Source organism: Sipha flava, unplaced genomic scaffold (assembly GCF_003268045.1).
Source record: "Sipha flava isolate LNK unplaced genomic scaffold, YSA_version1 70_pilon_pilon, whole genome shotgun sequence".
In the NCBI taxonomy this organism is placed as follows: Eukaryota; Metazoa; Arthropoda; class Insecta; order Hemiptera; family Aphididae; genus Sipha; species Sipha flava.
In genome coordinates this window covers 380,433-393,882 of record NW_020273610.1, presented here as the reverse complement: position 1 = coordinate 393,882, position 13,450 = coordinate 380,433, and the positions used below count along the sequence as shown (strand labels likewise).

Genomic DNA, 13,450 nt, shown 5'->3' with positions numbered 1-13,450 from the left:
GTTTTGTTTTCACTTTTCGGATCTACATCTGGATGACATAATTTACTTCTATTGTCTTCTGCTGATCTATGATTTATCATCCACGAATTCACATAGTCTTTGGGATCCCATTTTTCTAATGAAAACTTGTTAAATGAAAACAAATTTGGATTTTTCATAAAAAAAAAAAAAATGAAAAATAATAATATATTCATTACCGAATCACGTCATAAATATAACCATAAGTTTTACTATTTATATTTGTCAAATTACTAGCTATATGCTAGATACGGCCGTATAGCCACACATCATCAATTTCTCGTGAGCTATACGCCATGGATAAAAATAGCGTATTGGGTATATGCCGTATACCCTTCAATAACCACTGGTTATAACAGTGGTTCTCAACCTTTTTTTTTGTTCACGGTACACTTGTACATCACAATTTTTCGCGGCACACTCATGCACTGGACCACAACAAAAACTTTGGCTACGCCAAATCCAGTAAGGTTTTAACCGTGCAGGGTACACTATACAGTTTATCTAGATATATATCTGCAGAATTAATTGACATTTAACTGTCACAGTTTTATTAATCGGTATTTTCAAATATCAGACATTTTTCGCAGCATATCTAATCGATTTCGCGGCACACTGGTTGAGAACAACTGGGTTACAGGTATTTAGTTTGATATATTTACATATATCAAACATTAATTGATGTATAACGTGTTTTAAAACTTAAAAAAATTGATACTTAAATTGAACAAAAATAAATCCAAGGATAGGGCCCAATATAATTACCATACACGGGCCTCCTATTTTGTAGTTGCGGCACTGGTACCTACTATACCTCGTACAATATATATATGGTAAACCCAGTTTTAAGTTATCGTTTTTATTGCTTATAACTTGGGCCCAGAATTATATGCACTAAAAATTTACGAAATATGCATGCATTTATGCGATGGTTATTTAAATATGCACTCAAAATATGCAAAAATATGCGAAAATATGCAAACAAAAATGCATGTTTATTATTTACTAAATTAGTTTAATTTTAAAATGTACACGATTCATTAAATAATAAATATTCAATAAAAAATATACTTTAAAATATATCAACTGTATTTTATATATTTTATTGAACTGTATGGAACTGTATGTTGTATTGAAATTAAATTTTATTTTAACACTCACTCATTTAAACAAAAATTCACAAACGAAAATCAATTTAAACAAATCAAGCAAATTTTTATAATATTTTTAAAGTTACCTGGATAGTTACTATCGTATTGGTACTAATAGCAAACTTTATCTTATCTTATTATAACACAAAAATCAAATTATATAACTGCACGATTCACGGAATTTACGATGGACATGTGCTAAGTAATAAATAATAATATTAATAACTTCGTAATATATTTTTCTATATATGCATTATATTTCAGAAAAATGCTAAAATATGCATAATAATTTGAAATGTTCCAAGTATGCAAAAATATGCCAAATTTAATTTTGCATACCAACACTTTAGGTTAAGATTCAAATTTCTGTCTTACCTAGTTACTTAGTTTAATATATAAAAATATGCAAATGCATACAATTTCGGGCCCTAATCATGATAGTTATTATGTTTCATAAAAAAATATTTTTTAAGCATTACTTTTAGTTAAAATTTTTGTTATGAAAAAAAATGTTCTGCTATAAATCACTCTGTATTAAAATATAAATTAATTTTATAATTTTATAATAAGTAAAAACTAATTATAATTAGAAAATATTTTTAATGGTAAGCTTTGAAAATAATTTAAACAAAATATTTTTTTAAACGCCCAACAAAATTGGGAGTCTATTGTACGACATTTTAGACATTATAATGTTTATACAACAAGAATCAAGTAAGTAATAATAAAATATATTGATAATGAAAAATAACAACTACAACAAGTTTTCACAAAAATCGTAAGAATTAGTATAAAACCATATGAAAACAACCATAAAAAAAATCAGTAAACAAAATATGTCTTCAGTCGACCAGTGATGTCTACCAACAAACCTAAGGCCGATAATTTTTTTAATTGGTTTACAAAACAAAACAATGCATTTTATGGTTCGTTGTCAAAAATGTTGATAATACATAATTGACAGTGTATAATAAATAATACAGATATAATATAAACATTTTTTTCTTTCTATCTGGCCAATCTGTCGAGCCCTTTTAAAATGTCGGACGAAAATTTAGGCGGCCAAGAGTTTCCATTCTGCTATAATCTATTTTGTGGTTGAATGTTCTTTTTCGACATAGAAGTCATTGTTGACTGATAACCGCCGAAACTTCAAATTTGATAATTTGGCAAAGCACTTAATTATTCAGTATAATTCAGGTAAAATATTTAAAAATATTATTTAATCAACAAATAATAATTACTTAAACTGTATTATTATTTACACAGATAATTTTGAATAGTTGTTTGTACGTGTATGTAACTATGATCGGATTTCAATGTATTTGCATTTTATTTTTGGAATGTCTTACACGATGCTTTCCAAACTAAAAATGTGTTTCAACTATTTCGTGTTCTAACCACAACATTGTTTGAATTTTTAGTGGATTTTATATTTTTTTTAGGGCATTTTTTACCTATTTTTCCTATTATATACATTATATGTGCCTGTGACAGTATTTTAGATGGGTATTGAAATTTATACTGCGCATTATATAGTAAACTAGGTATGATGTCAATAGTCATATTTTAGTCTTGCGTTTATTATATCATGATACCGTGTACAGCGAGCGACTTCAGAACTTTAAAAGAAATTAAGTATACAGTCCATTTATTGGTATAACGGGCGTAACCCGTTTCGCCCAAATTGTGTTTTTTTTATGATTCCCGTTTCACTCAAAGTAATTTAAACCAATTTAAAATTAAGTTGGCAATAGTTCAGTAAAATATAAGCGAATGTCAAGAAGAAATTGTGCTAAAGTTTCTGATCCCTAAAAGACGACTGTTATAAAACCTTTAGTAATAAAATTACGGTAATTGAGATATGAAAGAAAAGAAATATCGTTTATAAATAATATAAAATCGATAGCAAATAATACATAAGAAATCCAGTCGTTATTGAATTGAGATTGAGCAAAACCTATAAAACGCATACCGAAAGTACACCGAAAAAATGAATTTATTAACGCGCTGCATCATCACCGTAGCTTATCATATCTTTATATATATATATATATATATATATATCTTATCTTTTATACTTATACTTCTTATACTTTTGAGCAAGTTTAGAGGAAGAAAAAGTGTTTACAGAATAAAAAATAAAAAAAAATAAACATCATTGTAAAACCAATAAATTCCTTGCTCCGCTGAGAATCTAAAATTAAATTAAAAATCATTTTAAATAAATTTTATACTATAGTTGTTGACATTTTGTATTACATTTTTTTGCATTTTATATGCATATTTTATTGCATTTATTGCAGTTTAAGTGCATATTTTATTGCATTTTTTTGACATTTTTAATGCATTTTTTATGGTTCTTTAGTGTATTAAATTCACATCCCTAAATATTACAAATATAAGTGAAAATCTCGCATAATGTCAAATTAGTGTCACAAATGTAAATTGTCTCGCCAAGGGGTATGAATATCTTACGTTTTGTTTATGCATTCAATTCTCAGCTTCAGGAAAAAAAAAATTTAGGTAGATCGTTATGAAAAATGTTATCGGATAAATGTTAAATCGATATTAAACAATATCTAATTTTTATAAATGTAGATATTGTAAATAATCATTTCAATATAATATTCGATTAAACAGCAGTCTATGGTTGGACGAGTAAAAAGCGTACAGAGAAACTGCAAGAAAATCATAAACTGTTGTTATAAACGAATGTCATTTAGAATATAATTGTATAAATTGTATTATGAGTATGAAATTGTACAATGATGACAACTGTCTTAAATTATAATTGTCATCATTCGTGGAACCGAGCGTTCGAGCCCAACCACACGCAAATCGCTGCATTAACAGTTTTTTGATTCATCGCAAGTAAGCCCTACCGCTGTCAGCTTATGTCAGTCGTTGTTTGTCCAGCAGAACTAAGGAATTTATAGAGCATAAATTTGTAAGTTTTGTATTATTTTTAAATTCATCATTGTTATAATAAAGTAGTTAATATAACCTAGTAGTTAATATAAAGTATAGTTTAAGTATAGTAGTGTTATTTATTTGTTTAATCGAGTTGTATAAGACGTAATTAACATAGTTTAGTCTAAATTCAGTCATTGTAGAACGCATAGAATTTTTTTAACCTTCTTAAGGTCAAAAATGACTGTTTAATGGTTGCAGTAGAAACTGAAAATAAAGCAAATATTTGTAAGAGTCTGTGGCCTTTCCTCAGTTTTGAATTGGACGTTAAAAAATTAACTTAACATATATTAAACTTTATTATATTTTAATTACTACACAAAATACATGTATTCACATTCTAATTACATTCTTCTATTTTTAATATGGATTTATTTGTAACTTAATCGTGAAAAAAATCCACAAATTAAACATCAATAAATTCAATCTGTAATATTGTATAGTTTGAAAATGTCTTGTGTGATTATTCGATTTTTTTTCAATTTATAGCTGAAGTGATATTCAGTCTAGGTCTTACATTGGAATTAATTCTGTTTTTTTCGTCGTTTGAAAATGTAAGAAAATCCTTTTTGAAGTATTAAAAAAAATAATTATACTCTCATTAGTCTATCATTATTAAAATAAATAAGTTTCTATGTATAGTTAAACTTTTAATTACCTATTCATTATATATTCGGCGGTCGATAGGTACTATAGGCTATATTGGTTATTTTTATTTTCAATTTATAAACTGTTATATTACAATAAAATATTGAAAATAAAAATAGTCTATAGAGCTTGCTGACTGTCGAGTGTATAGTGAAAAAGTTTTATCGAAATTGAATACCGATAGCGGGTAGTTGTTAATGCCTTCCTGAGGTATAACTATGTATTACACCACCCGTTCCACGCGACTTGTATTTCTTAACGCTATTCTGTTTGATTTTATACTCAACAAAATATTGGAAAATATTTAAACGATTTGAAATACCAACTAATATTTTTTTTTATAATTAAATGTAAAAAATATTATTATATTATATAATATGATTTTTTAAAATATAATCTATTGTTGTAATACAGACAGTGTTGGGAAAAGATAATCAAAAAATCATCTAGATATGATAACAGATAATTCGTTCAACATTTACCTAGATAAAATTTGGCCGGGTTCACACTACACCGTGACGTGTATTTTACCAGACCATGTACTTTAAAAAATGTGTGATACCAATATATATCTTATGGTGATGCTATAAAATTTTGGTTACATATTTTCGCAATTTTTTTATTAGATATGAAATATTTTCATAAGTTTCAATAAATAATAACTGATGAATATTAAATTATGTAGTAGAAAGTATGTATTATATTATTATTAGGGCTCAGAACTTAATTCTCTTAAAAAGTACTAAATATGCATGCACTTATGCGCTTCAAAAAGTACAAATATGCTTAAAAAATATGCACTTAATTTTTTTAACGCAAAAATGTTCATAAATACAGATATTTTATTAAATATACTCGTACATAACAGTACAAATGTTATTTGTATATTGGACTAAGCTAAATATAATTTTTAGGTATAAATATGTAAGATAAAATAAAATATAAGCAAAATAAATAACTTAAAATTTGAAATTTTCTTTCAAAATGTTCACATTAGGTTTTTCATAGTGTTATGAAAATAATTTCAAGGTTACTTAGGAATAAATTGAATAGCCCAATAAAATTATACAAATGCAACACCTTCCGAGCCCTTTGTTATTATGAATACTGTTATCATAGAATATTAAATTATTACTATTAAAATCGGTAACCACACGCTCAAAAATTGGATAAAACCAGCTTCAAGGTATTTTATGGTTAGTGAGGTAACTTGTGATTTATTGTACGGTATACCTTGATGTAACAATATGGTTCAGCCAATCAGAGATAATTATTTTGGAAAACACGACACGGCACGGTGTAGTGTGAACCCAGTTTTATATATAATACCAATTTATTTTATCTAGATAAAGATAAAGATACATACAAATTTATCTAGATAAAAAATAGATATATTTTTTTTTTACTTCTATTATAAATTTATAAATTGTGAATTTGTGTAATACACACGTATAATATCATATTACACGCTCTGTATACACCTCGGAAATTTTGACCAAACTTCAAGGGGGGGAATTTAAAATGAAAATTCCCCTTGGGGTGAGGGGGATAGCCACTATCGGTGATATAGAATTATTTTATTTATGTAATAGTGTATAAATGTTTTTATTACAAGTGATTGTGTTACCAATCTTATTACAGACTCGTTAAAAAAAATGTCAATGTATTTTTCTCCAAATAGCTTATTTTATAACTAATGTGTTTATCGTTTAAATAAAGTATTTTTAATTTAGTACTGCATAAAATATGTAAAATATAAAAATTAACTATACTACAAGGTTATAAAGTGTTATCCAAAATTGAATACACATATTATACAAAGTCTAAAATGGTAAAATATAGAAAAAAAAATATATTTCTTCATCACTTTATAATCACACATTTATAATAATACAATATTTAATGTTTTAATTTTAATGTTATTAAAAAGATATTATAATTATATAATTATACATGACAAAATATAATTAATCAATATAACTTTAATATGCCTTTTCTTGGCTTAAATTTTTAACAACATTTTAAAAATAAATGGAAATATAGATTGAATAAAAAAAAAAAATTAACATAGTTAATGTTTTAAAAAACATTTTTTTCTTTATAAATCATACTTTGATTTAAAGCATAAAATTATTTGAAATGTATCATTACTAAGTCCACTAAGTCTAGCGTTTAACACTTGAACAGCTTTACTAAATAACCGTTTTACTACTGCCGAAGATGCAGGGTCTGATTTAATAAAATTAGGGCCAAGTACACAATTTTTTTGGAGCCCCCAAAGTCAAAAAAATCTACATAGAGGGGGAGACATGTTAATAATAATAAAAAAAAATATATTTATATGTTTAAAAATATCAAATACTTTATAAAAAAACTTATAAAACTTATAAAATTTAAAAATTGAATGAAATATAAACCATTGGTTCTAAAAAATGGTGATTGTGTGAACGAAATTCTCATAGCGTCATAAACGACGGGTAAATCTGTAAATACTGGGCTCAAATAAATCTATAAATAGTTATTAGGTATCAAAATATTTCCAATATTAAAAATAATTTTCTATTATAATTATTTTAATATTTTGTGATGGTAACTGATTAGAATCGGGGCGTGGAATGACAAAAATAACCAAAATTCAACTGACAATTTAACGATAAAAATATACTGGACTCTAAACATTGACAGTTGGTATTAGGTATATTTTACAAAATAAATGTTTGTGGAATTAACTTAAAAATACAATTTTCTACAACAAATACATTTTCCAAGTGCAAATGATCCATCTGCATTTGCCTAAATCAGGGTCTACGAAGATGGAATGGTCGTATTATATTTAAAAAATACTTCTTTGATAATTGGAAATTCATTTAAAATAACAAGATCTTTATTTTTCGATTTTAAAAAAGATAATGTTTGAAGATTCGCCAAATTTTGTCGATTTGACACAGATAACCATTAAATTTAACTAAATAAGATAATATATAATCACTCATTTTTTTATCTAGATAAAATAATTAAATGAATATTATTATCTATACAATATATCTAGATAATTCCCAACACTGAATACAGAGCATGTGAACATATTTTATTTATGTAAATTATGTATCAGTTTTAATTTTTTGACGTAAGTCAGGTTTTAAAAAAACCTTCAGTTTATATTTTACAGTAATTTTCTAGTTTTTTTAAAGTAAATTACTTAACTATAATTTTCCAATTTCTTAATATACTCAGTGATAAACTGTATGTAAACTCTGTCCACCTGACATTAAAATACTTTGGAAAGTGTACATAGTTTTTTTATTCATTTAGAGCAATTTGTTTTAACTCATTTGTTCCAAAACTTGAAAAGGCGCTAGTGTCGAGATCTCTTGATATAAAATAATGTCAATATATGTATAATAATAAATAATGTAAATATAAGATTTTCTCTATTTTGTTTTTCTTGAAGAATATGTAGATATTCAGCTGGTTTTGTGTTTAATATTCTATATTTTATGAAATCTTAATCAAATTAAATTAAATAATAATATTTTCATAATTAATTATTATAGCTTTGAAAATATTCAATAAAATAAAATCTATGAAATTGGTTTAAAACTGTCAATGTATTTAATTAAGTGATTATTGCCTTTATCTTTTATCATATATTAAATGTTTTTTTGATTTTATTTTTAATACATTTTATATAAGAAAATATTCATTATAATTGAAAATAATATTTTAGGTGATAAGAGTGGTCAAAAAAATAAACTGAATCATTCAAGTTTTTTTAATAAATTGTTTTTTGGATTGTACAATATGAGTTTCCTTAAAATATTGTCTGCTTGTTGTTAAACTTGTTTCACGATGCTACTTTCAAAGAAGCTTTTACTGAAGCATTTGTTATGCACTATGAATGCGTAGCACGGATGTTGGAAAAAACAAAAGATTCAAGCACCATATCTAACCAAAATGCTAATGTAAATGTTCAATTGATCCACACTTTATGGTAAGGTAATTTTATTAAATCAGTTATTATTTATATATATATATATATATATTATAAATTGTATAAATATAATATATTATTTGTATTAAATTAATTATTTATTTACTTTTAATATAAGATATTGCAAAAAGCAAACACAAGGTTTTAGTAGATTGATCAAAGGCCGTTATGAAAGAATAAGGTTATTAGGTATTAGCTAGTGATCTGAATAATGTATTTTATTTTTTTTATATTTTTTTATTTATTGAGATACACGTCCGAGGGCACAGATTATAGTATTACAATACTATATAAAGTGGAGATTTAAAGGTTGCAATATAAATTAAAGACTAAACTAAAACATTATAACAATATAAGTTAGAACATAATAATAAGATGTATCAATGAATAGCATTATAGATTATCATAATAATTTATGAGGTGGTTGTATAATATAATATTGTATTGTTTCATAGATCTATTGCTATTCATTTTATGGATGATAAACGTTTGTTAGATTCGTGGTTCTCATATTTTCCGTGTTTCAAGGTATTTTTCATTATTATGTATTTCTGTATTTAATGTTCTTTAATGATTACTTGTACAAAAATACTAGAAAATATAATGTTTATAGGAATGAATGTCAACTGTCGAGAGTTGAAGCATCACGTTGAATTTGAATCTGAAATTTAGGCTGATTTTATTGCTGAACTCCAATTCAGTGCAAACATCATGTAGGCCATGCTATCACATCTCACATCCACTCATATTTGGGAATTGGCTTCAAACGTGATTTGTGCATGTCTAAAACGCTAACTCAAATGGCTTGAAAATATAGGTTACTTTAATAATCAGTGTGCAAGCGATGTTTGTGGTGGTAATGTAAAATTTACAGTTGACTATAATATTGGTACCCATAGTACCATAGCCATTATATGACTATCAGATAATCTCAACCAGTTCAGTTTTCATCTGCCCTTGCATCGGTATTTGGGGGTTTTCGTGTGTCGAGCAGTGCAGAGCAAGGCGCACGAATTGAGGATATCATACCATAAATCAGTACAATTGATACAGCTGAAAGAGATTCATTATTACTAGCGATTGCTTTACGTCTTGTTCAAGCTCAAGCTGAATTCCATGAAATTATATAGAAAGCATGGATTTGAAATGGTGAATAAATTGTAAATCAAGCTATGGTGTACATAAAATCAGAATTCTGTACATCAATGGTTGATGCGGATATATATTTACTTCAATTTTGTCTATCTGAATTATCAGATGCCAACATATTTATGTCTTTAATATTAGAAAAGTAATTATTATCTATTTTAAGAAAATACATTAATTTTGTTTTGTTTATCACAACTATTTGTTTACATCATTTTTTTTTTTTGTAGGTTTAAAGTATATAATTGGCTCCATATAATAAAACATGATGGACTACCACAGATAATGGATAATGTGGAGTATGATTAATCTACTATAGAAGGTCTATTGGTATTTATGGCAACTTTAGAATACGTCCGAAATAATTTATGTGAATTTTTATTATTAAATACATGTGTTATTAATATTAATTTTTAATTTAAAAACCTTGATTTTTCTTTTAAGGTTCTAACAAAGATTATGATTATTGTCAATTCCAACGGAAAATGGTAACATTGTTATGGGTAACATTCAAAGATGATCAAGTACAAGAGGCCTCAACTTGAAGCATCAGTATTATGCAGCAAGGGTTGTTGTACCATTACCTTAGCTTTGGCATAACTTATACGATCTATTACATATACTTTAGAGAGTATTTCATAGAAGCGACTTACAATAAGCATTAGATTTTTTAGATTAGCAATAACCAGTGGCATATTTATGGTGGGGGGGGGGGGTGCCGAGGGTTTCTAAAAAAAGTTTCCCCAAAAAATATTCAAAAACGTTAAATTTTAAATATATCAGTAATATAATAATTTTAGTTTGTTTATTTAATAAAGTATTAAAGTATAATCAAAAAAAAAAAAAAATATATATATATATATATATAAAAAAAAATAATAATATCGCTAATAATTAAATTGTAATCGGATAACGATAAAAACTAGAAAACGAATTTAAATTTAGTAAAAAATTAAAAAATATTTAAATATATATTTGTTTATTACTTCATAAATATTTATTTATAATATTGAAATATTTAAATTGAAAATAAAATATAATTCAATATAATTTATAAATAATATATAATACAAAAATAAAAATTCTAATTTTGAATTGGTATCGACTAAAAATCCAAAATTAGCGGAAATAGGTGATAAATTGTTTTGCAAGTTTTTTAAAATTTGTATCTACTTCCTAGCTAAGATATTGTCTTTTTCTTTTTATCTTTCTTATAATATTGTCTACTAAAATAAAAACGAAAATTTTACAATAATACAGATTACTATTTATTGTAGATTATGATTTATATATTTATAAAATATTTAATTATAATAAAATATTTAAAAATATTTAAAGTAAAATTAGCATCAGTTAATTCAAAATGAAATGAAACCTACACATATGTTAAAAACTTTTCGATATTAAAACTACATAAAAATATTTATTTCAATTAAAATCCGTTCCATAATAATAACAATCGACCGCACGGCACTCACAGAAACATGGTATATAAATAATCTGATGTGGGGATGTCGACATGTTGATGTCCTTGCCAAGCCATCAATTCATTGAGATTTAGGCTTTCAAACCGATGAAGTTATTGATGATTTGGCAAATAAAAAACGAAAACTAGAATTTATAACATAATTTGTAATTTTGTTATAGTAGTTTGTCAATAGTTAGATTTCAATAAGTTAATCAAAAATCTAACAATACGTCGATAAAGAACATTTTATAATAATTTATAAAATTATTTCACTATAAGGTATGATACCCCTCTCAAAAAAAAAAAAAAAAATTTCTAAATACGCCTCTGATTGTAGACAAAGATTTGATTACATTACATTAATTCTACTAGTGGACTCGACAGACGTTGTCCTGCATGATGTTTCAAGCAATTAGTTAATGTCCTAATGTATACCATAGCTTGACCCACAATTTGTACACCATTTCGAATTCATGCTCTCTGCATAATTTCATGGAATGCAGCAATCGCTAGTAATAATAAATCTCTTTCAGCTGTATCACTTGTACTGATGTATGGGATGATATCCTCAATTCGTGCGCCTTGCTCTCGCACTGCTCGACACGAAAACTCCCAAACACCGATGCAAGTGCAGATGAAAACTGAACTGGTTAAGATTATCTGATAGTCATATAATGGCTATGGTACTATGGGTACTAATATTATAGTTAACTGTAAATATTACATTACCACCACAAACATCGCTTGCACACAGATTATTAAATTAACCTATATTTTCAAGCCATTTGAGTTAGCGTTTTAGAGATGCACGAATCACGTTTGAAGCCAATTCCCAAATATGAGTGGATGTGAGATGCGATAGCATGGCCCACATGATGTTTGCACTGAATTGGAGTTCAGCAACAAAATCAGCCTAATAAGTTTCGGGTTCAAATTCAACGTGATGCTCCAACTCTCGACAATTGACATTCATTAAAAATTAAATTATATATGTATATGTTACCGGAAAAATATACGTATAAGTAGATAAGTAATAAGTAGATTAAAATTCAGGAATTGTCGGTATATCCTAGTCATTGTTGACAATGACTGGAAAGGTTAGGCAATGTTGGATATTTCGTAGTTTTATCAACATTTCCGTATTATATTAGACAATGTTATAAATCCGCATCCAAACAAATATCAACACCGCTTTATCGGTGATCGATCTGATTATGGAACATATGTACCTACTATACCTCGTATAATATATAATATATTATATCGTAAACCCAGTTTTAAGTTATAGTTTTTATTGCTTATAACATATAAAAAAATTGACGAATGAAAAATTATTGTATAAGCTGGTATCGTTATATATGGACACATCCCGCGAGTGACTGCACAGAACTTTTTGTGCTTTGAAATAGTAAATAGCAAAGTGTAATAATATTATAGTAAGTGAGGGGACGGAGGGGGACGGAGTCTCCCTTCTTATTTAAAGTAAGATTATGTGTCCTCTTTAATTTAAATCGCCAAAAGTCCGGGTGGACGTTTAATGATATTGGTCATTGTTCGCGCCATAAGCCGCGAAATAAATGTAATGTGTTGTAATTCGTCTGTATTGTGTTATCATTTTCGTGCGATGTGTAGCGGTGCGTTGCGTGTCCGCAGCCATCGTCGGCGGTGGTGATAAGCCTCCGTGTGCGACCGGCCGGGCACGTAATCGCGCTGTTATCGTCGCACGTTAATGATTGTTATTCCACGTTTTCAAAAAATTGTCGGTTATGTTTTGTAAAAGTTTCAAATCATGCTCTCAGTGCCACAAAGTTCATTGATTTCGAGTGTTTTTCTATTTTGTGTGGTGGCACTGGAGCATTTTATCTTCATTATGGTGTCCGGCGGCCTTAGCCTTCGTGGTGAATGTCGTCGGACCCATCTCGCTCTTGTTTTTCTGTCTTCGTGGTGTGCGCACCGAAATTCATTTTTGTTAGTTTTCGTTAAATTCACGTTTTGTTGCTGTCTTCGTTGGTGATTGTGATTCGGTGGTCGCACGTACCAGACTGTGACATTTTT

The 13,450-nt window shown here is 27.0% G+C and overlaps 1 long non-coding RNA gene across 1 annotated transcript; it reads left to right on the top strand.

The window, feature by feature from the left end:
• Positions 1 to 8,524: 8,524 nt before the first annotated feature.
• Positions 8,525 to 10,680, top strand: LOC112692127. Its single transcript, XR_003149383.1, has 5 exons — positions 8,525 to 8,781; positions 9,237 to 9,309; positions 9,395 to 10,072; positions 10,158 to 10,297; positions 10,372 to 10,680. It is a non-coding gene; the product is annotated as an uncharacterized LOC112692127 (long non-coding RNA).
• Positions 10,681 to 13,450: the final 2,770 nt, after the last annotated feature.